The sequence below is a fragment of the Choloepus didactylus genome, chromosome 3, assembly GCF_015220235.1.
Source record: "Choloepus didactylus isolate mChoDid1 chromosome 3, mChoDid1.pri, whole genome shotgun sequence".
Taxonomy (NCBI): Eukaryota; Metazoa; Chordata; class Mammalia; order Pilosa; family Megalonychidae; genus Choloepus; species Choloepus didactylus.
The window spans coordinates 25348779-25374316 of NC_051309.1; the positions used below are offsets into that span (position 1 = coordinate 25348779).

At 40.5% G+C, this 25538-nt stretch overlaps 1 pseudogene; it reads right to left on the reverse strand.

Annotated features, from left to right (window-relative positions):
* Positions 1-4016: 4016 nt before the first annotated feature.
* Positions 4017-12834, reverse strand: LOC119528564 (annotated as a pseudogene).
* Positions 12835-25538: the final 12704 nt, after the last annotated feature.

Below are 25538 nucleotides of genomic sequence, written 5' to 3' on the forward strand. Positions count from 1 at the left end.
ATCCTGGAAATTGTGGTCCAACCCTGGCTTCTGGGAGGATCTGGCAGAAGGTGGGGAGGAATCAGTGGGAAAATATCCCAACTCCTTTTTGGGGGGAAGAATTTTCATTGAATTCCAGTTCCAAGCAGTAGAAGCTATGCCTGTTGTCTTCCAGGGCATTTCCAGCCCTGGTCTTTGGCTTGTCTGCTTTTTCTTTCCCCTTATCATCTCTCATGTCTTTCTGTCCTCCTTCTCTAACACTCTGGAATATTCATTCATCAAGCCATTTAATCATTCAAATAATTGGCCTCTACTGACCACTTATTTTGTATCAGACATTGTTCTAGGTGCTGGAGAAAAAGTGAAAACGGGATTGAAAAGTTCCCCACTTTGTGGGGCCTGCTTCTAGTAGGGGTAGACAGATACTAAACAAGTAAATAAAGTGAATGAAATGACCACAGACAGTGATAAGTGAGCCAAGGAAGGGAAAGAAGGGCATGAATAACTCTATTATAAAGTCCACCTTTCATGTGTTCGTTTTCCCTGAAGCTGTGAGTTACTTCAGGCAGGGGTCACACTTGATTCAGCTGTATCTAAGGTCAAAAGTGTAGCTTCCACAAACACTGCAGGACAGTGGGGGAGCTGCTGGCTCTGACTTACACCAAACACCACAGTGGCTGCTGCTTTTCTTTTTTTTAAAGCAGCTTTATTGAGATATAATTCATTTACCATACAATTCACCCATTTAAAGTGTATGAGTCAATGGTTTTTAGTATACTCACAAATTTGTGCAACCATCACCCAGTCATTTTCAGAACATTTTCATCACTAGAAAGAGAAACCACTTAGCCTTTAGATATTACCCCTCTGTTCCCCTGTCTCGCCACAGCTATAAATGACCCATTAATCTACTTTCTATTTCTTTAGCTTTACCTATTCTAGACATTACACATGAATGGAATCATGTAATATGTGGTCTTTTGGGATTGACTTCTTTCATTTAGCATAATGTTTTCAAGGTTCACCCATGTTGTAGCATTGTATATGGTTTCCAAATAATTTCTCCCATTCTGTAGGTTGTCATTTTACATTCATGATGAAGTTCACAAAGCACAAAAATTGTTCATTTTGATGAGGCTTCATTTATCTTTTGTTTTCTTGCTCATGCTTTGGAGTATAAAATCTAAGACAATTGCCTAACACACAAGGTTCTGAAGATGCTTACCTATATTTTCTTCTAGGACTCTTATATTTAGATCTTTGATCCATTTTGAGTTAATTTTTTTATATGGTGTGAGGTAAGGATCCACCTTCATTCTTTTGCAATGGACATTCAGTTTTCCCAGCACCATTTATTGGAGAGACTATTTCCTCATTGAGTGAACCTGGTATACTTGTCAAAAATCAGTTGGCCATTGATAATAGGGTTTAGTTCTGAACTCTCAATTCAATTCCATTGGTCTATATGTCTATCCTTGTGCTAGTACCATGCTGTTTTGGATACTATGGCTTTAGAATAAGTTTTAAGATCTGGAAGTGTGAGTCCTCCAATTTCTTTATTCATTTTCAACATGGATTTGACTAAATGAGGCCCCACACCCTTCCATATAAATTTTATTTTATTTTATTCCTTTATTAGAGAAGTTGTGGATTTATGGAACAATCATGCCTAAAACACAGGATTCCCATATATGACCCCACCATCAATACCTTGCTTTGGTGTGGAACATTTGTTACAACTGATGATAGCACATTTTTATAATTGTACTGTTAATTAAAGTCCATGATTTAACTTAGGGTTTACTGTTTCTGTAGTGTAAATCCATGGATCTAAAAATTTTATTCTGTTACCATATATACAATCTAACATTTCCCCATTTAATCATAGTCAGATACTACATTTCAGTGCTGTTAATTGCTTTCACAATATTGTGCTACCATTACCACCATCCATTACCAAAACATTTCCATAGTGGTGTATAATTATTTTACCATGCTGCTAGTTCAATGCAAGCATTTTGTTAAGGATTATTGCATCTATATTCATAAGAAAAATTGGTCTGTAATTTATTGTAGTATCTTTATATGGCTTTGATATTGGGGTGATGTTGTCTTCATTGAATGAGTTAGGTTTTTTTCCCTCCTCTTTAATTTTTTTGGAAGAGTTTGAGCAAGATTGGTATTAATTCTTCTTGGAATGATTAGTAGAATTCACCTGTGAAGCCATCTGGTCCTGGTTTTTTCTTTGTTGGGAGGTTTTTGAGGACTGATTCAATTTCTTTGCTTGTAATTGTTCGGTTAATGTCTTCTATTTCTTCTAGAGTCAGTGTAGGTTGTTCATGTGCTTCTAAGAAATTGTGCATTTCACCTAGCTTATCTAATTTATTGGTGTACGCTTGTTCATAGTATCCTCTTATGATCCCTTTTATTTCTGTGGGGTCAGTAGTAATGTACCCCCTCTCATTTCTGATTTTATTTATTTGCATCTTCTCTCTTTTTTGTCAGTCTAGCTAATGGCTTGTCCATTTTGTTGATCTTCTCAAAGAACCAACTTTTGGTTTTATGATTTTCTTCATGGTTTTGTTGTTTCTATTTCATTTATCTGCACTCTAATCTTTGTTATTTCCTTCCTTCTGCTTGCTTTGGATTTAGTTTGCTCTTTTTCTAGTTCTTCAAGTTTTGAGTTAGGTCTCTGATTTGAAGTCTTTTTTTTTTTTTTTTTTTTAATGTAAGCATTTAGAGCTATAAATTTCATCTCAACGCTGCCTTCACTGCATCCCATAAGTTTTTGGATGTTGTATTTTCATTTTCATTTTCTCAAGATATTTCCTAATTTTGCATGTGATTTCCTCCTAACCCATTGGTTGTTTAAGAATATGTTGTTCATTATAGGATGATACTGTGAACAATTGATTGTACACTTTGGATGATTGTATGGTATGTGAATATATCTCAATAACATTGCATTAAAAAAGCTTATGTTGCTTGATTTCCACATATTTGTGAATTTCCCATTTCTCCCTGTTATTGATTTCTAGCTTCATTCCATTATGGTCAGGGAATATGTATTTTATGATTTCAATATTTTTGAATTTATTGGGACTTGTTTTGTGACCCAACATATGGTCTATCCTTGAGAATAATGTGTATTAAGTTTTCTCTGTGTGAAATATTCTATATATGTCTGTTAGGTCTAGTTGGTTTAGAGTATCATTCAAGTCTTGAACTTCTTTATCGATCTTCTGACTAAATGTTCTATCCATATTAAAGTTGGTGTATTAAAGTCTCCTACTATAAATGTAGAACCATCAATTTCTCCTTTCAAATCTGCCAGGATTTGCTTCATATATTTTAGGGCTCTACTGTTAGGTGGATATATATTTATAATTGTTACATCTTCCTGTTGAATCTTCCCTTTTATCAGTAGGACGGCTTTATTCAAATAGCAGGCAATATATAAAAATTGATACCACCTTTTACCTAAAGTGTTTCCAAGTTATTTCCCAAAGCTCTCTGCCTTTTTTATATGGCAGCATTTCAGGAAGAATGAAGAACTGCTGTGAAAGTCAAAGAAACAACCAAAACCAAAAGATAAACCAACACTATTTTCTGTATTACCACCTCTTCCCCAGTATAACTTCTCACCTACCTTTTCCAGTGAGCTAGTATAGCCATCTTTGCCTTAAAAGATTTTAGGCACCAGGAAAGAAAGGCACAGAAAAAATTCTATTAACAATAATGACAAAATTTGGGGAAAAAAGATTTTGAATTCAAATATTGAATCATCACAGCAAAGACCAAAATATCCCTTGCTTTGCCTTTGGGCAACCAAAAAAAATTGAACTGTTTTCCAAAAAAATAAAGAAGAGATTTGCTGGAAATAAAAAGTGCTCAGTATTTGAAACCCAAGTTGATTAATATTCTTATTAGATCAGTACAAATCATGGAAATAAGTTCCTTTGTTAGAGCAAGGGAAAAAAGTCCATTTCAGGACAAAGTTATTCAGGATAAAAAGAAGTGTGTCTTTAGTGAGGGAATTACCTGCTGTCAGATGATTTCTTTCTAACGTTTTTGAAGATTTTGGACTTCTCAATTTTCTTGGCTTTCTGGTAGCTGAATCTGCCACCTCCCCCTCTCTTTTTCTGTTTGCCATCATTGCTTTTCACATTCAGATCAACAAAAGGAGGCAACTTGAAACCAAATGACAGAGCAACCTGAGGCAACTTTAAGTTATTGACATTACAGTTTTGTTCCAGAGAATGGGAATCATATGTGTTAATGTATGACTTATATGCTTCCGAGGCTGACGTATGAAGGAAGTAGTTCTTTTCAGTTTCTCAAGCTGAGACTGATGTCAGAAATTTTGGAGCAAGAAAACTCAAATTCACTTAAAGGAACCCTGGATTGCATCAGTAATGAAGGAAATCCAGTTCTTCTAGGCACAAAATGAGCAAGGCATGTCCTGTTCCACTTAGGCCTTGTGATGGTTAGGTTCATGTGTCAACTTGGCCAGATGATAGTACCCAGCTGTCTGGTCAAGCAAACACTGGCCTAACAATTGCTGCAAGGACGTTTGTGGCTGGTTAATAAACCAACAGGCTGGTTTATTAAATCATCAGTCAATTGACTGCAGCTGTGACTGATGACTCACCAAAAGGTGTATCTTCCACAATGAGAAAATGCAATTGGCTGGATTTAATCCAATTAATCAGTTGAAGACTTATAAGTGAGACAGATAGAGGACCTTCACTTCTTCTTCAGCTGCCCAGTAAAGCATTTCCTGAGGAGTTCATCGAAGTTGCTGGTTTGTTTCCTGAGGAGTTCATCAAACATGTTCGTTGAAGATCCCAGTTCATTTCCTGAGGAGTTAGTCAAATTTGCCAGTTTGTTTCCTGAGGAGTTCATCGGACATCTTCCTTGGAGTTGACAGTTTGCTGACTGCTCTACAGAATTTGGACTCATGCATACCCAAAGTTGCATGAGTCACTTTTATAAATTTTATAGTCATGGTCACCTCTCATTGATTATGTTTCCCTAGAGAACCCTAACTAATACCAGGAGTGGTTCTTGAGAAACAGAATCTTAAAATGGGCTTTTACAATTTGTTTTCTACTCTGATTAGATTCAAAGGCACCAATGACTCTATTTCCAATAATCAAGAGGGCATTGACAGTCCATGGCATGAGTTGGCAAAGGAGATAAGCAAAATAGCATCGTTTGATTCTTCTAATCATACTCTAGTATGAAGCAAGGCTCTGGGTGAGTGTTTTCAACACCTTCACAGAGTTTTGCAGAATTAGGAGGTATAATGATGTTGGCTGACTGCTCTTAGATACTTTGGATAAAGTTGTAAGAGAAAGGGATGAGCTAAAGGCTTCAAATTCAAAACTTAAATGCCATATGACAGATGTAAAGGTTTCTATGTGTGCCCTGAAAGAAAATCTTATTTCCTGTGCCAGCAGACTTGAAGTTTCTGAAAACCAGATGCAGACTCTCATTGTGCAAGTAGCAGAGTTACAATGTAAACTAAAATCTCAACCTCTCAGGGTGTCTGCTATTAAAATAAAGGCTTTGATTAGAAAAGAATGAGATCCGGAAACTTGGGATGGGGACATATGGATTGATAATAATGACAGTGAGGACATTGGAACCCTGGATTCTGCTGAGTCATTATTAGATTTAACTGTAGAGGGCTGTCCTAAGGAAACAACTTCTCCACCTCCAGTCTGCCCTAAGGAGCCTGCCATCCAACCCCCTCCTAAAGAGATTAACCCTTCAGTGCCTGCTAATCCTGTAATCACCTCCCCTGAGGAAGCAGCCCTCACTCCTCTGTCTGGAGAGATTAATCCTGTTTCAAGAGATGAAAATGCAACAGAATGTCCTGAAGTAAATGGCTTGAGGGATAATTCTAACTCTTTTCATGACCCACCCCACCACCACTCTTTGCTTCAAGACCTATAAGTAAAGTCCCAACAGGCCCCGAAGGGTGGGGTACAAAGTGTGACCCATGAGGAAGTACGCTATACTCCAAAAGAACTGTATGAGTTTTCCAACTTATACAGACAGAAACCAGGGGATTGTGTGTGGGAATGGATATTAAGGGTGTGGGATAATGGTGGAAGGAATATAAGGTTGGATCAGGCTGAATTTACTGATACGGGCCCACTAAGCAGAGATTCTGCACTCAATGTTGTAGCTCAAAGGGTTAGAAAGGGTGTTAACAGTTTGTGTGGGTGGTTGGCTGAAACATGGATCAAAAGGTGGCCGGCATTACCAGAAGTTGAAATGCCAGAACTGCCCTGGTACAATGTAGAGGAGGGGATTCAAAGGTTTAGAGAGACTGGAATGTTAGAGTGGATTTATCATGGAAAACCTGCTCACACAGCCCTGGAATGTCCAGAGGACACACCTTTTACCAGGACTGTGAGGAATAAATTTGTGAGACTAGCTCTATCATCCCTGAAGAGCTCTGTAGTCGCCCTTCTCTGTAGGTCAGATATTATGGTAGGATCTGCTGTCACTGAGCTGGAATCCTTAAACACAATGGGAATAATCAGGTCCCCAGTCAGCAGAAGCCAAGTGGCTGCACTTAATTGCCACAGACAAGGTGGGTGTGGCTACCATAATGGAAAACAGGCTCAAAGCAGCAATCAAAATAATAGGACTCGCAGAGACTTATTGTGTTGGCTAGTGGATCATGGAGTACCAAGTAGTAAAATAGATGGGAATTGACTAAATTCTTGTTTGAACTATATAGGCAGAAGAATTCTAGGTCATGTGAACAAAAGTCTTCCTTGAATTATGAAAACAGAGAGTCACGGCCCCTTAATCAATTCCCAGACTTGAGACAGTTTACAGATCCAGAGCCCCTTGAATGAAGGGAAGTCCAGGTACCCTTGGGGAAGGACCCTGTTACACTGCCAAAAATTTATACTGTTAATCTTCCTCCCAGCCTTCCCCAGGGGGACCTACAGACTTTTACCAGGGTAACTGTGCACTGGGGAAAAGGAAATGATCAGATATTTCGTGGATGATTAGACACTGGTTCAGAAGTGACATTAATTCCTGGAGACCCAAAACGTCACTCTGGTCCACCAGTCAGCGTTGGGGCTTATGGAAGTCAGGTGATTGATGGAGTTTTAGCTCAGGCTCATCTCACAGTGGGTCCAGTGGGTCCCTGGACCCATTCTGTGGTTATTTCCCCAGTGCCAGAATGCATAATTGGAATAGACATACTCAGCAACTGGCAGAATCCTCACATTGGTTCCCTGACTCCTGGAGTGAGGACTATTATGGTGGGAAAGGCCAAATGGAAGCCACTAGAACTGTCCCTGCCTAGCAAAATAGTGAACCAGAAGAAATACTGGATTCCTGGAGGGATTGCAGAGATTAATGCCACTCTTAAGGACTTGAAGGACGCAGGGGTGGTGATTTCCACCACATCCCCATTCAACTCTCTTATTTGGCCTGTGCAGAAAACAGATGGGTCTTGGAGGATGACAGTGGATTGTCATAAGCTTAACCAGGTGGTGACTCCAATTGCAGCTGCTGTTCCAGATGTGGTATCATTGCTTGAGCAAATCAACACACCCCCTGGTACCTGGTATGCAGCTATTAATCTGGCAAATGCTTTTTTCTCAATTGCTGTCAGTAAGAACCACCAGAAACAGTTTGCATTCAGCTGGCAAGGCCAGCAGTTTACATTCACTACCTCAGGGTTGTATCAACTCTCCAGCCCTATGTCATAATATTGTCCCCAGGGATCTTGATCATTTCTCCCTCCCACAAGACATCACACTGGTCATTATATTGATGCTATCATGTTGATTGGACCTAGTGAGCAAGAAGTAGCAACTACTCTAGATTTGTTGGTAAGGTATCTGTGTGGAAGAGGATGGGAGATAAATCCAACAAAAATACAGGGGCCTTCCACCTCAGTAAAATTTCTAGGTGTCCAGTGGTGTGGGGCCTGTTGAGATATTCCTTCTAAGGTGAGGGATAAACTGTTGCATCTGGCCCCTCCTATGACCAAAGAAGAGGCACAGTGCTTAGTTGGCCTCTTTGGATTTTGGAGACAACATATTCCTCATTTAGGTGTGCTACTCTGGCCCATTTATTGAGTGACTAGAAAAGCTTCTAGTTTTGAGTGGGGACTGGAACAAGATGAGGCTCTGCGATGGGTCCAGGCTGCTGTGCAAGCTGCTCTGCCACTTGGACCATATGATCCAGCTGACCCAATGGTGCTGGAAGTGTCAGTGGCAAATAGAGATACTGTTTGGAGACTTTGGCAGGCTCCTATAGGAGAGTCACAATGCAGGCCCCTAGGATTTTGGAGTAAAGCTTTACCATCCTCTGCAGATAACTATTCTCCATTTGAGAAACAGTTGTTGGCCTGATACTGGGCCTTAGTAGAACAGAACACTTAACCATGGACCACCAAGTTACCATGAGACCTGAGTTACCTATCGTGAGCTGGGTATTTTCTGACCCGCCAAACCATAAAGTTGGGCATGCACAGCAGCACTCCATCATAAAATGGAAATGGTATATACGAGATAGAGCTCGAGCAGCTCCTGAAGGTACAAGTAAGTTACATGAGGAAGTGGCCCAAATGCCCATGGCCCCCACTCCTGCCACCTTGCCTTCTCTTTCCCAGCCCACAGCTATGGCATCTTGGGGAGTTCCTCACAATCACTTGACTGAGGAAGAGAAAACTCCAGCCTGGTTTACAGATGGTTCTGCACTATATGCAGGTACCACCTGAAAGTGGACAGCTGCAGCACTGCAGCCCCTTTCTGGGATGTCCCTGAAGGACAGTGGTGAGGGGAGATCCTCCCAGTGGGCAGATCTTTGAGCAGTGCACCTGGTTGTTCACTTTGCTTGGAAGGAGAACTGGCCAGAGGTGCATTTGTATACTGATTCCTGGGCTGTTGCTAATGGTTTGGCTGGATGGTCAGGGACTTGGAAGGAACATGATTGGAAGATTGGTGACAAAGAAGTCTGGGGAAGGGGTATGTGGATAGAACTTTCTGAGTGGGCAAACAACATGAAGATATTTGTGTCCCATGTGAATGCTCACCAGAGGGCGACGTCAGCAGAAGAAGATTTTATTAACCAAGTAGATAAAATGACCCATTGGTGGATACCAATCAGCCTCTTTCCCCAGCAACTCCCATCATTGCCCAATGGGCTCATGAACAGAGTGGTCATGGTTGTAGGGATGGAGGTCATGCATGGGCTCAGCAACATGGACTTCCACTCACCAAGGCTGACCTGGCCACAGCCACTGCTGAGTGTCCAATCTGCCAGCAGCAGAGATCCACACTCAGTCCCCGATATGGTGCCATTCCCCAAGGTGATCAGCCTGTTACCTGGTGGCAGGTTGATTACATTGGACCACTTCCATCATGGAAGGGGCAGCAATTTCTTACTGGAATAGAAACATACTCTGGATATGGGTTTGCCTTCCCTGCATGACATGCTTCTGCCCAAACTACCATCCATGGACTTACAGAATGCCTTATCCACCATCATGTTTTTCCATACAGCATTGCTTCAGACTAAGGAAGCCACTTCACAGCAAATGAAGTGAGGGAATGGGCACATGCTCATGGAATTCTGTGGTCTTACCATGTTTCCCATCATCCAGAGGCAGCTGGGTTGATAGAACGGTGGAATGGCCTATTGATGACTCAATTATGGTGCCAACTAGGTGGCAATACCTTGCAGGGTGGAGGCAGTTTTCTCCAGGAGGCTGTGTATGCTCTGACTCAGCATCCACTCTATGGTGCTGTTTCTCCCATAGCCAGGATTCATGGGTCCAGGAATCAAGGGGTGGAAACAGGCATGGCACCACTCACTATCACTCCTAGTGATCCGCTAGGTAAATTTTTGCTTCCTGTCCCTGCAAGCTTAAGCTTACAGGTCTTGGTTCCAAAAGGAGGAGTGTTTCCACCAGGAAACACAACAATAATCCCATTGAACTGGAAGTTAAGACTGCCACCTGGCCACTTTGGGCTTCTTATGCCTCTGAATCAACAGACAAGGAAGGGGATTACTGTACTGGCTGGGGTGATTGATCCTGACTATCAAGGGGAAATAGCACTGCAACTACACAGTGGAATTAAAGAAGAGTTTTCCTGGAATACAGGAGATCCCCAAGGGTGTCTCTTAGTACTACCATGTCCTGTGATTAAAGTCAATGGAAAATTGCAACAACCCAATCCAGGCAAGACTACCAATGGCCAAGAAACTTCAGGAATGAAGGTTTAGGTCACCCCACTAGGCAAAGAACCACAGCCAGCTGAAGTGCTTGCTGAGGGTAAAGGGAACATGGAATGGGTAGTGGATGAAGGTAGTGATAAATATGAACTATGTCCATGTGACCAGTTACAGAAATGAGGACTATGAAGGCATGAATATTTCCTCCTTGTTTTGTTATGATTGTGTTTGTATTTGTCTGTAAAGCAAATATCTTTGCTTTCTTCTCTGTCTTATCCCCTTATTATATGGCATAACTCATACTGTTCATTTTGCTGTATTTAAGCTAAAGGAAATCAATTTCAAGAACTAATGTCACCCAAGGACTTTCATCCTATTCTGGAGAGATTTAGTGCATTTCCAGTTGTATGCTGCAGAGGGGAGTATTGTTAGGCAAAATATATGTCTGTTATTGTTATCTACTTAGAGATAAAGTATGGTTTTAGGTGATGTGTATAACTGCCAAGTTGACAAGGGGTGGACTGTGATGGTTAGGTTCATGTGTCAACTTGGCCAGGTGATAGTACTCAGCTGTCTGGTCACGCAAACACTGGCCTAACAATTGCTGCAAGGACGTTTGTGGCTGGTTAATAAACCAGCAGGCTAGTTTATTAAATCATCAGTCAATTGACTGCAGCTGTGACTGATGACTCACCAAAGAGTGTGTCTTCCACAATGAGAGAATGCAATTGGCTGGATTTAATCCAATTAATCAGTTGAAGACTTACAAGTGAGACAGACAGAGGACCTTCACTTCTTCTTTGGCTGCCCAGTGAAGCATTTCCTGAGGAGTTTGTTGAAGTTGCTGGTTCATTTCCTGAGGAGTTCATCAGACACCTTCCTTGGAGCTGACAGTTTGCTGACTGCTCTACAGAATTTGGACTCATGCATACCCACAGTTGTGTGAGTCACTTTTATAAATTTTATAGTCATAGACACCTCTCATTGATTCTGTTTCCCTAGAGAACCCTAAATAATACAGGCTTCTGGCTGATGAATATATTCCTTAGGGAATATATTCCTTATATATTAGGAAATATATATTAGGGATTATATTCCATGATTAATATACTCCTTAGGGATATCTGGAGGGTCATACAGAACAATCCAGTTGACTTCAGGAATATCCAGCCCTTGAGCTGCCATGTCTGTACACAACAGTACCCCCAAATCTGCATTGCAGAACTGGAAGAAGGTGGCTGTCTGCTTGTTTTGCTTTTGCCTTCCATGAATGGCCAAGACAGGCAAATCAACATAGTTCAGCATCCAGTAATGTATTTCACAGACTTACAGGATGAAAAGAACACCATCATTTTCTTCTTTTGGTTCTTCTTAAGGAATGTAAAGAGCAGAAAAAATCTCTTTTTAGAGGGACAAACGTCAAAGCCCTGCTCATGACCATCCACTGTTGCATTAGTTTTATCATCATCAATACCAACATACAATGTCTCCTTTTTCAGAGAAATTCTTGCCAGGTCTTCAACTTTTTGAGTTTGCATGGCAGAAAAGAGCATGGTCTGTCTGTGTATTGGCAGAAGTTTAACAATTCATTTTAATTCCTCTTCAAACCCAACTTCCAATATATGATGAGCCTTATCAATTACCAGTCACTGTAGGTTTTTATACATCAAACCTGGGGTATTCCGCATAGGGTCCAGGAGTCAAACTGGCATGACCACAGTGATGTTGAATTCATTGCAAGTTTCTGTGCTTCAGCAGACCTTTTACTACCCCTGCCCCCCATTATCAATCTGTATATGTGGACTTGGTGGGTCATTAGCTCCTTAAGCACACCAGACGTCTGCATGGCCAATTCCCTAGTAGGTAAGAGAATAGGACTCCTGTTCCATTCCTGGGCATGAATTTTAATTTCACAATGAGTTCAACAGCAGGGATGAGAAATGTCAGGGTTTTGCTACTGACTGTTTTTGCAGCTGCTAGAAGATCTCTCCCTTCCAGAAGTGGTCTGGCACTTTTATCTTGAATTCAGTCACGTTTGTAAAGCCCATTTCTTTTATCACCTTCAGAGTGTTTTCATTGACAAGATTAGTTAGGGGTGCAAATGCAGTATCCTCAAAGCTCCTGTCAGTCCCAGGGGCAAGCTGGGCACTTCATTGTCATCTTCATCATCTGGCTTCTTCACACTATTTTCTGTTTCTTCAGGAATTCCAGCACTTTCTTCTTCAGACTCAGCTTTATCTTCAGGTTTTGCTTTTTTGCACCAGGCCCAGCAAATTTTCTACAATTTTTCTCTTCTGCTTCTTTTTCTTTTTTGATTCTGAATGGGGTGACTGTGTTGCTGCTTCCCCATTGGTTAATACAGTAGATTTCTTTGAGGATTTTTAAATTTTAACTTTTTTTTCACTGTTTCATTAGACATGTCCCCATTTTGGGTTTCTGATAAGCCCACATTCATAGACTTTTTAGGGGCTTTTTAACTTTTCCAGCTTCCATAGTTTCTTCAGACACATCTCCATTTTGGGTTTCTGATAGGCTCATATCTGAGGCCCCCTGTACCTTTAGGCTTCACTGTTGCAATTTTAGGTTCCATTTCTCAACATTCGTGTACAGGAGTTTCATTGGTAGGTGAGACATTATGTTGGTAGAGCACCTTCACTGCAGCCTGCAGCTGGGCTCCTGTGCTTTCAGGGATTTCTCCCTCATTTTTGAAGGACAGTTTTGCCAGATAAAAAATTCTAGGCTGGCAGTTTTTCTCTTTCAGGACCTTAAATATATCATACCATGGCCTTATTTCCACCATGGTTTCTGATGAGAAATTGGCACTTTTAGTCTTATTGTGGATCCCTTCTGTGGGACAAATCACTTTTCACTTGCTGCTTTCAGAAAACTCTATCATTGGCATTTGACATTCTGATTAATATCTGTCTTGGAATAGGTCTATTAGGATTAATTCTGTTTGGAGTACGCTTTGCTTCTTGAACATTTATATTTATGCCTTTCATAAAAGTTGGGAAATTTGGGGTCATTATTTCCTCAAATATTCTTTCTGCCTCTTTTCCCTTCTTTTCTATCTAGGACTCCCATGATGCATATGTTTGAGTGCTTCATGCTGCTTTTTAAATCCCTGAGATCCTGCTCGATTTTTTCTATTCTTTTCTCTATCTGTTCTTCTGTCTGTAAGATTTTGATTGTCCTGTCTTCTAGTTTGTTGATTCTTTCTTCTGCCTGTGTAAATCTGTTGTATGTTTCTAGTGCATTATTAATCTCTTCTATTGTGGCTTTCATACTCATAATCTCTGTTATATTTCTTTTTATACTTTCAAATTCTCCTTTATGCTCACCCTGTATCTTCATATCCTTTATCTCTTTAGTCATATTTTCCTTCATCTTTTTGAATTGATTTAGGAAATTTGAACATCCTTGGTTAGCTGTTCCAGGTTATTTGTCTCCTTTGAATTTTAATTTGTACCCTTGACTGGGCCATATCTTCCTGCTTCTTCATATGGCTTACAATTTTTTACTGATGTGTAGCATTTGATCTTCTTGATGTGATTATGCTAAAGGTCAGTGTTTCTCTCTTGCCTAGGGTTTTATTGTGGATCAGATTTGTGTTAAGTCTCTTTGATGCTTAGTTCAACCTATTCGAGACCTTTGAGTAACCCATGTTTAACTGATCAGATTTTTTCCATCCTCCTGCTTCTTGCCATTTATATGCAGTACAGTTTTTTTAGTTTGCTCTCTTTGTGCACTTGTTTCTCCTCCAGGAGAATGCTTCCTTTCCTCTATTCCTTCTCTGGGAACCTTGTTCTGTTCTCTTTATTTTTGTTTTGCTCTATACTTTTTAACTCTCCTTTCTTTATCTCTAGCTGCTTTTCCCTGGAGGAAAAATTCTGGGAGGAGGGCTACCCTGGACAGGACTTTCCCAAGTCAATAATTCCCAGCCAAAACAGTGTCAGGAACCCATGAAAGGACACAGAATGGCTCCAAAGTGCCCTGGGAAGGGGATAAGGATCCAAAAGCCTCTTTGATGGCTTCCCAGTCCTGTGCCTTCCTGTCCTACCCAACAAATGTAGCCCTTCATCTAACTGTTCCCTGAATCCCTGAGGAAGCACTGCATCTTTAAATTTCCACTGCCTTTGCCCCTGCCTGGGTGGTGTTGAAAAAAATGGTTGCTTCTTCCTTTTTCTGGGGAAGGTTGAAACAATAGCTCAGAGCTGGAATCCAGCTGAGCTCACTAATCAAAACTGTGATACATGACTTGTTCCAACCCATGTTTTGGGGGAAGAAGATTTTTATGTCCCTTTCCATCACCAGCTGGCCAGCCACAACAGTGGGGGGTGTGCTGGCAGCCACCATGCAGAGAGAGCAACTCACCATTCTTTACTGTAATTAATCAGCCATTTCCTCCCTTTCTCCCATAGATGCTGTACAGTGTTCTTCTGGCCTCTGGAGCTCCAGAACAGTTGTTTCAGACAATTCCTGCCAATTTAATAGCTGCTTTGGTGGAAGGGCTAAACCCTGGATCTCCCTACTCCATCATCTTCCCTGGAAATTCTCCAATCCCCTTAAATTTTTGTATGTTGTATTTTCATTTCACTTACCTTAAGGTATTTCCAAATTTTCCTTGTGATTTCATCTTTGATCCATTGGTTATTTAAGAGTACATTGTTTAATTTTCACATATTTGTGAATTTTCCAGTTCTTCCTCTGTTATTTATTTCTAGCTTCATTCCATCATGGTTGGAATAGATACATTGTATGATTTCAGTATTTCTGAATTTAATCAGACTTGTTTTGTGACCTAACTTTTGGTCTGTCCTGAGGAATGACCCATGTACACTAGAGAAAAATGTGTATTCTGATGCTTTTGTTTGAAGTGTTCTATATATGTCTGTTAGGACTAGTTGGTTGAGAGTGTCATTCAAGTCTTCTATTTCCTTTTTGATGTTTTGTCTAGATGTTCTATCCATTATTGAAAATGGTATATTGAAGTTTTCTACTATGAATGTAGAACTGTTGATTTCTCCTTTCAAATCTCTTTAATATATGCTTAATATGTTTTGGACTCTGTCATTATGTGCATATGTATTTATAACAGTTATATCTTTGTTGAGTTGACCCTTTCTCAGTTTATTGACCTTCTTTGTCATTCTTAACAGTTTTTGACTTAAAGCCTATTTTATGTGATATTAGTATAGCTACCTCAGATCTTTTTTGTTGCTATATTTGAATATATATTTTTCCCCTTACTTTCACTACCTGTTTGTTTGAATTTCAGGTGAATATCTTGCAAATGATTTCTGGTTGAGTATGTGTTTTCACCCATTCTGATAATCTCTGCTTTTTGAATGGAGAGTTTAATCCATTCATATTTAAAGTAACTACTGATATTGCAGGACTTTCTTCTGCCATTTTGATATTATCTTTGTAAGTATTATTCCTTTTTTGAGTCTCAATTCTTCCATTAATGCCTGTGATAGTTTAAAGTGGTACAGACCCCAGAAAAGTATGTTCTTAAAGTTATTCCATTCCTGTGGTTGTGGACCTATTGTAAGTAGGATCTTTTGATGAGTAGGATGTTAAGATGTGACCCATCTCATTCAGGGTGTGTCTTAATCCTCTTACTGAACTCCATTATAAGAGAATGTAATTCAGAGAGAGAGAGAGAAGGAGAGAGAGAGAGAGGGAGAGAGAAGGAGAGAAAACCAGGGAAGGAAGAAACTGATAGCAACAAAATCTGGAACAGGAGGGAAAGACCAGCAGACACCATCATGTGCATTACCATGTGATAAAGGAGTCCAGCATCACTGTCAGCTGGTCTTCAAGAAGAAGGTATCAATTTGATGATGCCTTGATTTGGACATTTTCACAGCATCAGAAATATATGCTTGTAAGCTAATAAATTCCCACTGTTAAAAACCAACCCATTTTTGGGTATCTCTTTTTGGCAGCCTAGAAAACTGAGTAATGCCTAATTTTATATTTATTTGTTTTTTTGTATTGTATCATTTGAGTCCCTTCTCATTTCTTTCTGAATAGATGTTTTCATCTATTTTCTTTGCAGGTACAATGGGACAAATATTTAATATTCTTAATATATAACAATCATGTTTGTTTTGACAGCAATTTGACTTCAAGAGCATACACATACAATGTTCCTATACATCTCCATCCCCCAATCTTTTAATTGTACTTGTTATAAATTACATTCTTATACATTGTATGCTCCAAACCACAGATTTATCATTACTTTTTATGCCTTTATATTTTAGAACCTGTAAGAACCAAAAAGTAGAGTTATATACCTCCAAAATACAATACAATTTTATGGACACATATAATTACCCAAATATTACCTTTACAAGAGGCATTTATTTCTTTATGCCACTTCAATTCACTGTATAGAGTTCTTTTCTTTCAGTCTGAAGAAGTCCCTTTACCATTGCATGTAGGGCATGTCCAGTGGTGACATATCCCTCATCTTTTATTTATCTGTGAATGTCTTAAGGTCTCCCTCATTTTTGAAAGATAATCTCACTGGATATAAAATTATTTGTTGTCAATTTTTTTCAGCACTTTAAATAATCATCCCATTGCCTTCTTGCCTTCATGGTTTCTGATGATAAATCAGCACTTAATCTTATTGTGATTTCCTTGTACATATCTCATTGCTTTTCACCTGCAGTTTAGAACTCTCCCCTTGTCCTTGGTGTTAGACAGTTTAATTACTATGTGTTTGGGGATGGGTCTCTTTGAGTTTTTCCTGCTTTGGGTTTGTTGGGCTCCTTGAATATGCTATTTATGACATTCATTAAATTTGGAAAATTTTTCTGCCTTTGTTTCTTTGAATATTCCTTCTGTATCTTTATTTCTTCTCCTTCTGGGATTTCCATAACGCATACATTGGTACATTCTTTGGTGCCCCACAAGCCTCTTCAGCTCTGTTTACATTTTTAAATTCTTTTTTATTTCTGTTCCTCAGCCTGAATCATTTCAATTGTCTTGTCTTTGAGATCACTGATTCCTTCTGTCAGCTCCAATCAGCTGTTGAAACCCTCTAGGGATTTTTCCATTTCAGTTATTATGTTCTTCAACTCCAGTATTTTTTGTTTCATTCTGATTGAGAATCTTAGAGGGATTCTCATATTTTCACTTTGTTTTCCCTTATCTCCTTGAGCATACTGCAGAACATTTTTTTAAAGTCTTTGTCTGGTATGTCCAAAGTCTGGTTCTCTTCATTGATGGTTTTGGGTTTTAATCTTTTTTCTTTAGATGGACCATTATTTCCTATGTCTTTTTTTGTCTTGTAATCTTTTGTTGCACACTGTACATTTTAGTATTTTAATGTGTTAATTCTGGGATTTAGCCCCTGAGCTGTCTGTTCCTTAAGTTTGCATCCAGCTAAGGACAGTGATTTCCTTGAGTGCCAGAAACTAGAAAACACACCAATACAAATAAATGCTTTCACAGTCTTTGAAGATTGGTTCTGTTTTGGTTGGTAGTTTCCTTCAGATTTTAGGCCTTCTGTCAAGATCAGCCCTAAGCAAATATGAGTGCAGTGTCTTCTTGTTTTCTGAGCCTGGGTCTTATGCTTTTAGGTATCCCTGTTGCAGCTTATAAGTGTGTTCCTTTTGCTACTTTCAAATAGATTTTCACCCCCTCTTGGGTGCCCTATTATCGACTTAATGCAGGCAGTCCTTTGCCCCAAGCCACTTGACTTAATTGTTTCATATGCTGCTTCAGCTCTCTGCAAGTTCCTTCTCTGACTTCGGGTTAAATTCTGGAAGGGCAAGTCTGAGACAGGTTTCCTGGTTCAGTCTTTAGGCATCTATGGGATAGACTGGCACTGATGTGCAGCCACCCCACTATGTGCATAAGGATTATCCTGCTCCCTCTAGAACAAGTCCAGGCACCCACAATGGGAGCACAGGCTGGCTCCACTCTGCTCCACAGGGGTGGGAGAGGGGGCTAGCAAGGGCCCTGCAAGCTTCACCTACCATTTTTCAGACTGCTTTTCTTATTTGGCACTTAACCCTTTAACTATTGTCTGGAGTTTTGAGGAAGATGGCTCTGTCAGTTTTTGTTAGTTGTTTATAGATTCTCTGGGGGAACAGCACCCAGGAGTATCTTACACTGCTATCTTGGTTGACTAGAAGTTTCATTGTGGTTTTGATTTGCATTTTCCGAATGAAAAGTAATGTTGAGAATTTTTTCTTTGGGTTGTTGGCCATCTACATATTTTCTTGGAGCACAGTTTCTTGAAACACTCATATGGTGTCTATGTCAGCAAGACCTCCTGGAGAAGGAGAGTTGAATCCAACTATCCTGTGTGATTCTGTGGGAAATGTGTGTGGCAGATGAGAGATGGTGTGTGTATGTTCATGAAAGACCATAGGAAAGAACAGGAGAACAGTAACTATAGCTCCATCCCCTCCTTTTATGGTATAGACTGAGTGATCTAACTTCTATCCCTGTTTATAGGCTTTACACAGAGATAAAGGTGTGCTGCCTTAGATCACCCTGTGGCTCAGTTCCTCAGAGAGAAAAGAGAATGCAACCTTACCAGATCCTCTAGAGCAGTGGTTCTCAATGAAGGAGACTGATTGGGGGGTGATTGTGCTCCCTAGAGGACTTTTGACAATATCTGGAAGCATATTTGACTGTCACATCTCTACCAGTTGGTAGAGGCTAAAGATGCAGGAAAACAACCTACTACACACAGGACAAACTCCCACAACAAAGATTATCCCTCTCAAAATGTGAAAAGTGCTAAGGTTGAGAAACTCTACTCTAGAGACAGGTTTGTTAGCCTCCTGTGCATCTCTTCAAGGGCTCAATTCAATTTTTATATATCATTTTGTTTACTTTGGGAATAGGTGATACATGCAGATTACAAAATTCAAAAAGAATAGCAGGATTCATAGTGAAATTGTCCATCTCCTCCAATAATCTACTTCCATTAGTCAGAGGCGCCTTTAATACCGGTTTCTCATGTATCTCCTTCCAGAGATACTCTGCATTTTCAGGCAGACCCTGCTAGTGTCCTGTCTATATCTTCTCAGCCTTTACCTCACCACACCAAAGGCTGCTTTTTTGTTAATACCTGAGTCTTCCTGCCTGGAGGAATTTTGTTCTGGCCATGGACACCTTTATTAAGCCAGAATTGCCAGAGAATTAATGCTCCTGGAAGCAGCCTACCACCAAAGACAGCTGGAGAGTGGTGGAGAAATACCCTAGCTTCCTGGCGCCTTGGGTGAGATAACCCTGAGGTATGTTCTACACTGTTTCCCAGACTTCCTCAGCAGGATTGCATTCCAGCTGCTCTCAGTCATAACCTTCTTGATAATGTCCCTTAATTAACTACATTTCCTTCCTAGCCTTACTTCCCCACTCTCCTATTGGAGTTCCCTGGGATTGCCTCCCAAACCAACAACTTGCACTTATATTCTTTCCTCAGAGTTTGATTCTAGAGGAACCCAATCTAAAACATATATAAGTAAATATATATGAAAGTGTGCATGGGTGCATTTGTATATATGTGTGTATTTATGTCTATATGTATGTATTTGTGTGAATGTGTGTACATGTGTATATATGTATGTATATACATGTATCTGTGTATATATTTTTTATACAAAAATAACATTCTGCATCTTGTATTTTCACTTGATTTCAGATCTTCATGGTTGCCCCTTGTCAGTATACAGGGCTATGTCATTCTTTTATTGGCAACATAGTATTTCATTGCATAGATATAACATATGGCCATCTAGAAAGTTTCCATTCTTCTGTGCTTATAAATTTGCTGAATGGATTCATCATACATTTGATATAATTCCTGCCAATGGAATTGCTGGGTCATAAGGTACAAGCATTTAACATTTTGACAGTGCCAAATCATTCTCTATAAAGCTGATACCAATGTATATATCCTCACCAGCAAAGTATAACAGTAGGCATCCAGTGATGAGAAGGTGAAGCCAAATGTTTCTGTGGCTCTTTTCCCTGCTTTAGCCGGTGCTCAAGGGATTTTCTCTCTTTTGTAGTTTGACATGAGCATGATATTCCCAGGCTGTGGAATCACAAATGAGTATATGCAGCCCAAAGACACACTGGCCTGGGTACTTGGAGGTGTATACACATAGGTATACACCTTACTCCCCATACTCATCCACATAGCTAGAACACTTCTTGGTTAAGTATTATTGAGGAACGAAGTTCTGACTCCTCAAAGTCAAAGTTTCCATGTCAGACTGAGTGACTAGCAGGGATATGGAGGGGAATACCTGCATTTCCCTTGATAGGGCCCCCTTGCAATTTAATAGTGGCAAATATGTTTGGTTTGCTAACGCTGCCAGAATGCAAACACCAAAAATGGATTGGCTTTTATAAAGAGGGTTTATTTGGTTACAAAGTTACAGTCTTAAGGCCATAAAGTGTCCAATGTAACACAAAAACACATGAAGTGTCCAAGGTAAAATGTCTACTTAAACACATAAAGTGTCCAAGGTAACACATCAACAACAGGGTACCTTCACTGGAGGATGGCTGATGGTGTCTGAAAACCTCTTGTAGTTTGGAAGGCATGTGGCTGGTGTCTGCTTGCTCCCAGGTTACATTTCAAAATGGCATTCTCCAAAATGTCAGTGTCAGCTTCCAATGGCCGTCTTCAAAATGTGTCTCTCAGCTGCAGCTAGCAGTGAGCTCCTTCTGTCTGAGCTTTTATAGGTCTCCAGTGAACTAATCAAGGCCCATGCTGAATAGGTGAGGCCACGCCTCCATGGAAACATTCAATCAGAGGTCATACTCTAACCAAAGGTGTCAATCACAGTTGGGTGGGTCACATCTCCTTGGAAACAACCTAATCGCAATATCCCATGAGACTGGATTAAAAGATCATGGCTTTTTCTTGGGGGACATAATATATCCAAACTGGCACAATATTCTAAGCACTCACTATGTGCCTGGCAGAAAGCCAAGTGCTTTCCTTGCATCCTGTTGCATCTCATGGTCCTATATTGAAGGTGATGTCCTTATATTTTTCCAATGAGAATACTGAGTCACAGAGCTATCAATTGACCACATATTAGTAGAGGACAGTAATTGAAAGCATGGTCTCTATAATTCAAAATCCTGGCTCTCCCTCGTATTAGCTGGGTAACCTTAGGCAATTTGGGCTTCCTCTCTGTGCCTCAGTTTCCTCTCTCTGAAATGAAGACACTGTGGTGAGGATTAGATAAGTTAATAGATAAAAAATGCTCAATAAAATTTGACTTTCACAATTGTCTATCTGACTCAAGCTGGCATTTTAATCACTATATTTTACTGTATCCCACTAGTCCACTTTTGTGTGTTTTTTTCAATTAAAGACTAAACTTGCATTTCTAAGATTTTATGAAAATAAGTGAAGGAAGGAAAACAAAAGTTTTTTTCAAGAAATTGTCAAGGAGCACTTAAAAATGTTGCTGGCACCACCCTCGTGCCTGAACAGCATGGGTGGCTGGGAGTTCATGCTGGGAGCAGATACGGCACTGGGAGCGGCAGGGATGGGAGCAAAAATCTGCACCGACTGTTATGCTCATCTGCAGAAATCCAGGCTCTCTGTGTTCTAGAATAATTTGATCCACACCATCTGTCAGCTTGAAAGAAAAAGAAAAAGAAGAGGAAGAAGAAACAGCAGCCATGTAGCATGAATGTAATCCCCAATCTAAGTTATGCATTTCCATTTGCTTCATGTAATATGAGCCAAATTTAAACATGTCAACATCTCAACAATTGCTGATTTTTCAAATGCTATATGGTGCATCTGGCGGGTGCTCATTGAATGATCCTCAATGATGGTGACGTAAATGTATTTACTAAAATATAGTGTATTGAGAAAATAAATAGTATATTGTAATGTCTTTTAGTTTGTGTTCACATAAATTGAGGCTCTCTGAAATATGTGGTTGAGATTTAAAAGAACATGACTATTTTTTAAAATGTTCAAAGAATCATAATTATAGAGCTTACAAACCATTTAGTGCATTTCCCTCACTTTAAGTATAAGAAAACTTAGCCTAAGATTAGTTTTTGATAATGAGAGAGGAGGGTGAGAGCCCAAGAGCCCTGGACCACTGACTGGAAGGACAATGGGGGAGAGAGGTGAAGTGTCGCTGGATGACCCAGGCCCCCAAATACTAGGGCACTGAGTATCCTCCCGTCTTCTCCTCTCCTTGGCTATGACTCCCTGGAGAGGCAGAGGGATATAACTGCTAACCAGGTGTAGCTTCTCTTCTCCCTCTCCTTTTTGTCTCAGGATTTGGAGATTTGCTCTGAGATGGAGATCAGTGCATCTTAGGTTTATGAGGAAGAGTGCCTGGGATTGATATCTGTGAAAGGGAAGGCACGAGAGCAGGATTGGGCCAAAGGAGAAGCTGAGCTGTGATGCAGTTTCAGTGGACACCCCAGCCAACCCTATGGGGTGTTCTGATGCTGCGATGACCCTTCAGAATTGCCCCAAGCTGGAGTGAGGGAGCCAGGAATTTATAGCCCACATCGATCAGTCATTAGATGTGGGCCACACCAGGTGTGGTGGCTTCCTTCCGCTCAGGCAGTCTCTGAAGGGGATGACAGCTGAGGGCTGGATGCCTGCAGCACTGTCCTTCAAGCCTGAAAGGGTGTTGGGATTTTATCCAATGTAAAGTAAAACTCCATTATCCTTGTCTTGCTAGTATCTAAAATTTCTCAGTGTTCCTAGGTAAGGGTGGCAATCCTACATAAAGACCGATCCCTAAGATGGGCAGTTTTAAGACACAGCTCATGGTACAATAATATCACTTACAGAAACAACTTGGTATCATTTGACTATCACTTATTACATTCCCTTTTCATTTTGGGTACAAGGAAACTCAAAGATAAATTTGCAGAGCATCTATAATGATCCATGGGACTTTTTAGCCTTCAAAATTGTGCTCTATTGTCTTCCCTGCTCTTGACATCCCATTTTAATGTGTGGTGTTCCTGATTCTTAAGTTTTACTATTTATTTATGTCTCACCATTTTGTGTGTTGCCAATGCCCCCTCTCACCTTTGTGGAACGAGGCCAAGTAGGAACACATGTCCACTGTATGTTTATTATCTTCTTATGAAACGCAGAGGATTGGGACCCAGTCTCATTGACATGGTCTCTTTCATTCTCTGACATCAAGGCTAATGGAGGAGGCCAGCAGGATTACTCTGAAGTCCTTTAATGGGATATCATCCACCTTGAAAATGTTTTCTTTGGGCTCAACCAAACTATAGTGAGTATATCCTTAGGTTATGGAAGGCATTCCTTTTAGAACTGGTTGTGTGAATTTTTGTGTCAGAAAACTTTAAGTTCTGGATTTAGTTTATATGTTAAATATAGGTTCCAAAAGCACTGTTGTCCTTAAGGCATAAATAAATATTTTCAGTCACATGTTTAGTGATTTTGCTTTAAGATTAGCAGTGAGCAACCACTGCTTCATCCAATGGACTCTGATGGCTGGACACTGCTGGTCTCTGTGGGATTTGTAGGAGACCCTGCTCTTTGCCCTTGAGTCTACAGCCACTCTCAGATTGCTAATGTAAGGAGTCTGTCTTGAGAAAGGCTGCTCCCTTTTTGTATCCAGTGTTCATTCAGGCAGCCAAGAAATTGAGGATTCTGTCCATTTCAAGTCTGGGAAAAACCCACTTTTGTCATGCTTGAGATTAAAAATTAAAAAAAAAATCAAGAAGTCATGCTGCATTTTTGATGGGACTTCGACTAGGTGTTGTTGAATGGGATTAAAATTGCAAGATGAAGAATGAATCCCAATTTGCAACCACTGCTACATACCAGGCTTTTAGGAATCCACCCCTGACTTACTGGGTGCTGAGGTCTCCCTGGGGTTTTGGATCTGCCCAGAGATGTGTGCTTTTTGAACCCAGGGACTGTATGTCTCTCTCCTATAATAGAATAAAGTTCTCTTAGGTCCATAACTGGTTACATATCTTAGAGATCTTTCAATCCTCTGGAGCCAGGAACTTTAACGTCTTCTTTTACTTGTTCATTTATTCATTCAGCAAGTGTTTACTGAAATACAATATCACTGCAATTGATTCAGGCACATTTAGCAAGAGAGGCAGAGAATGGAACAAGAAAATACAACTGACTGTGAAAAGTATCAGGATGGGGATGTGCAGGGTAATATAGGGGCTCAGGGAGGATCAGGGAGCTTCTCCAAGGAAATCATGGCTAAATGGAGCCAGGGATGGGGAGTGGATAATCTTTTCAAAGCAACAGTTTGCAGGAAATCCTAGAGAAAGGCACTCATGATTATGACATATTTGAGGAGTAAGAGAAGTCCAGAGTGGTTGGATCCCAAAGGGGTGGGGGAGTAGGGGGATGAGATAAAATTCAGAGGTGGGCAGGAGCCAGGAGGTGGACAGCTTTGCAGGTCCAACGTGGGTGTCTGGACTTTATTCTGGGTCATCGGGAAACCATTCCGAAGGATCTGAAGCAGCATGATGACACAATCAGATTTTTGTTTTTTAACAGATCAGTGATCTGGGGAAGAGATGATAGGTGTCTGAATGTAGGTGGTGATAGCAGCAATAGAGAGAAGTGGATGCATATACTAAAGGTGTTTAGGAGGCAGAATTGCCAGACCCACGTGATCCCCCGGCCAGACCCAGTACTGGGGAATTGGGAGATGGAGGACTGAAATGCTTCAAACACAGACTTCCCGGCCTGGGGTGTAGGCTCCCGCTGCCTGAGGGTGCTCCACCAGAGCCCCGATGATGCTGAGTCCCCTGGCAGATGGTACCTGATGTAACACCTGCTTCCCAAGAGCGACTTGCGATGGGGGAGAACCACAGGGTGGATTCGTGCTCAGGAAATTGCCCTGCCTTGGACTCACTAGCATTTCTCTCAATTGGCCAAGGCTGCTCCTACTCTGGCCTTGATTTCTATTGTAAGCCAACTTAATTTTGAGGGAGATTCATTGCACGGGAAGCAGGCTAAGTCATCAATTTCAGCCGTTAATCAGGAAAACAAAGAAGCCAGCCAGCTCGGAGAATGTACAGGAATGAGCCAGGTAAATGGCAAAGGGCTGGACAAAGTAGTCTTGGGAGGCTCCTCCCCAGCAGAGCAGACCTTCCTCATGCTATATTTGTGCAGCAGGTAGGGAATATGTATACATATATATACATATACTTTTGTAAATATTTATATACATGTGTATGCTTATACATATACATGCATATGTATATCTACATATCTACATCTACATCTATGTTGAGAGAGAGATTTATTAGGAGGGATTGGCTTAGATGACCATGGGGACTGGCAAGTC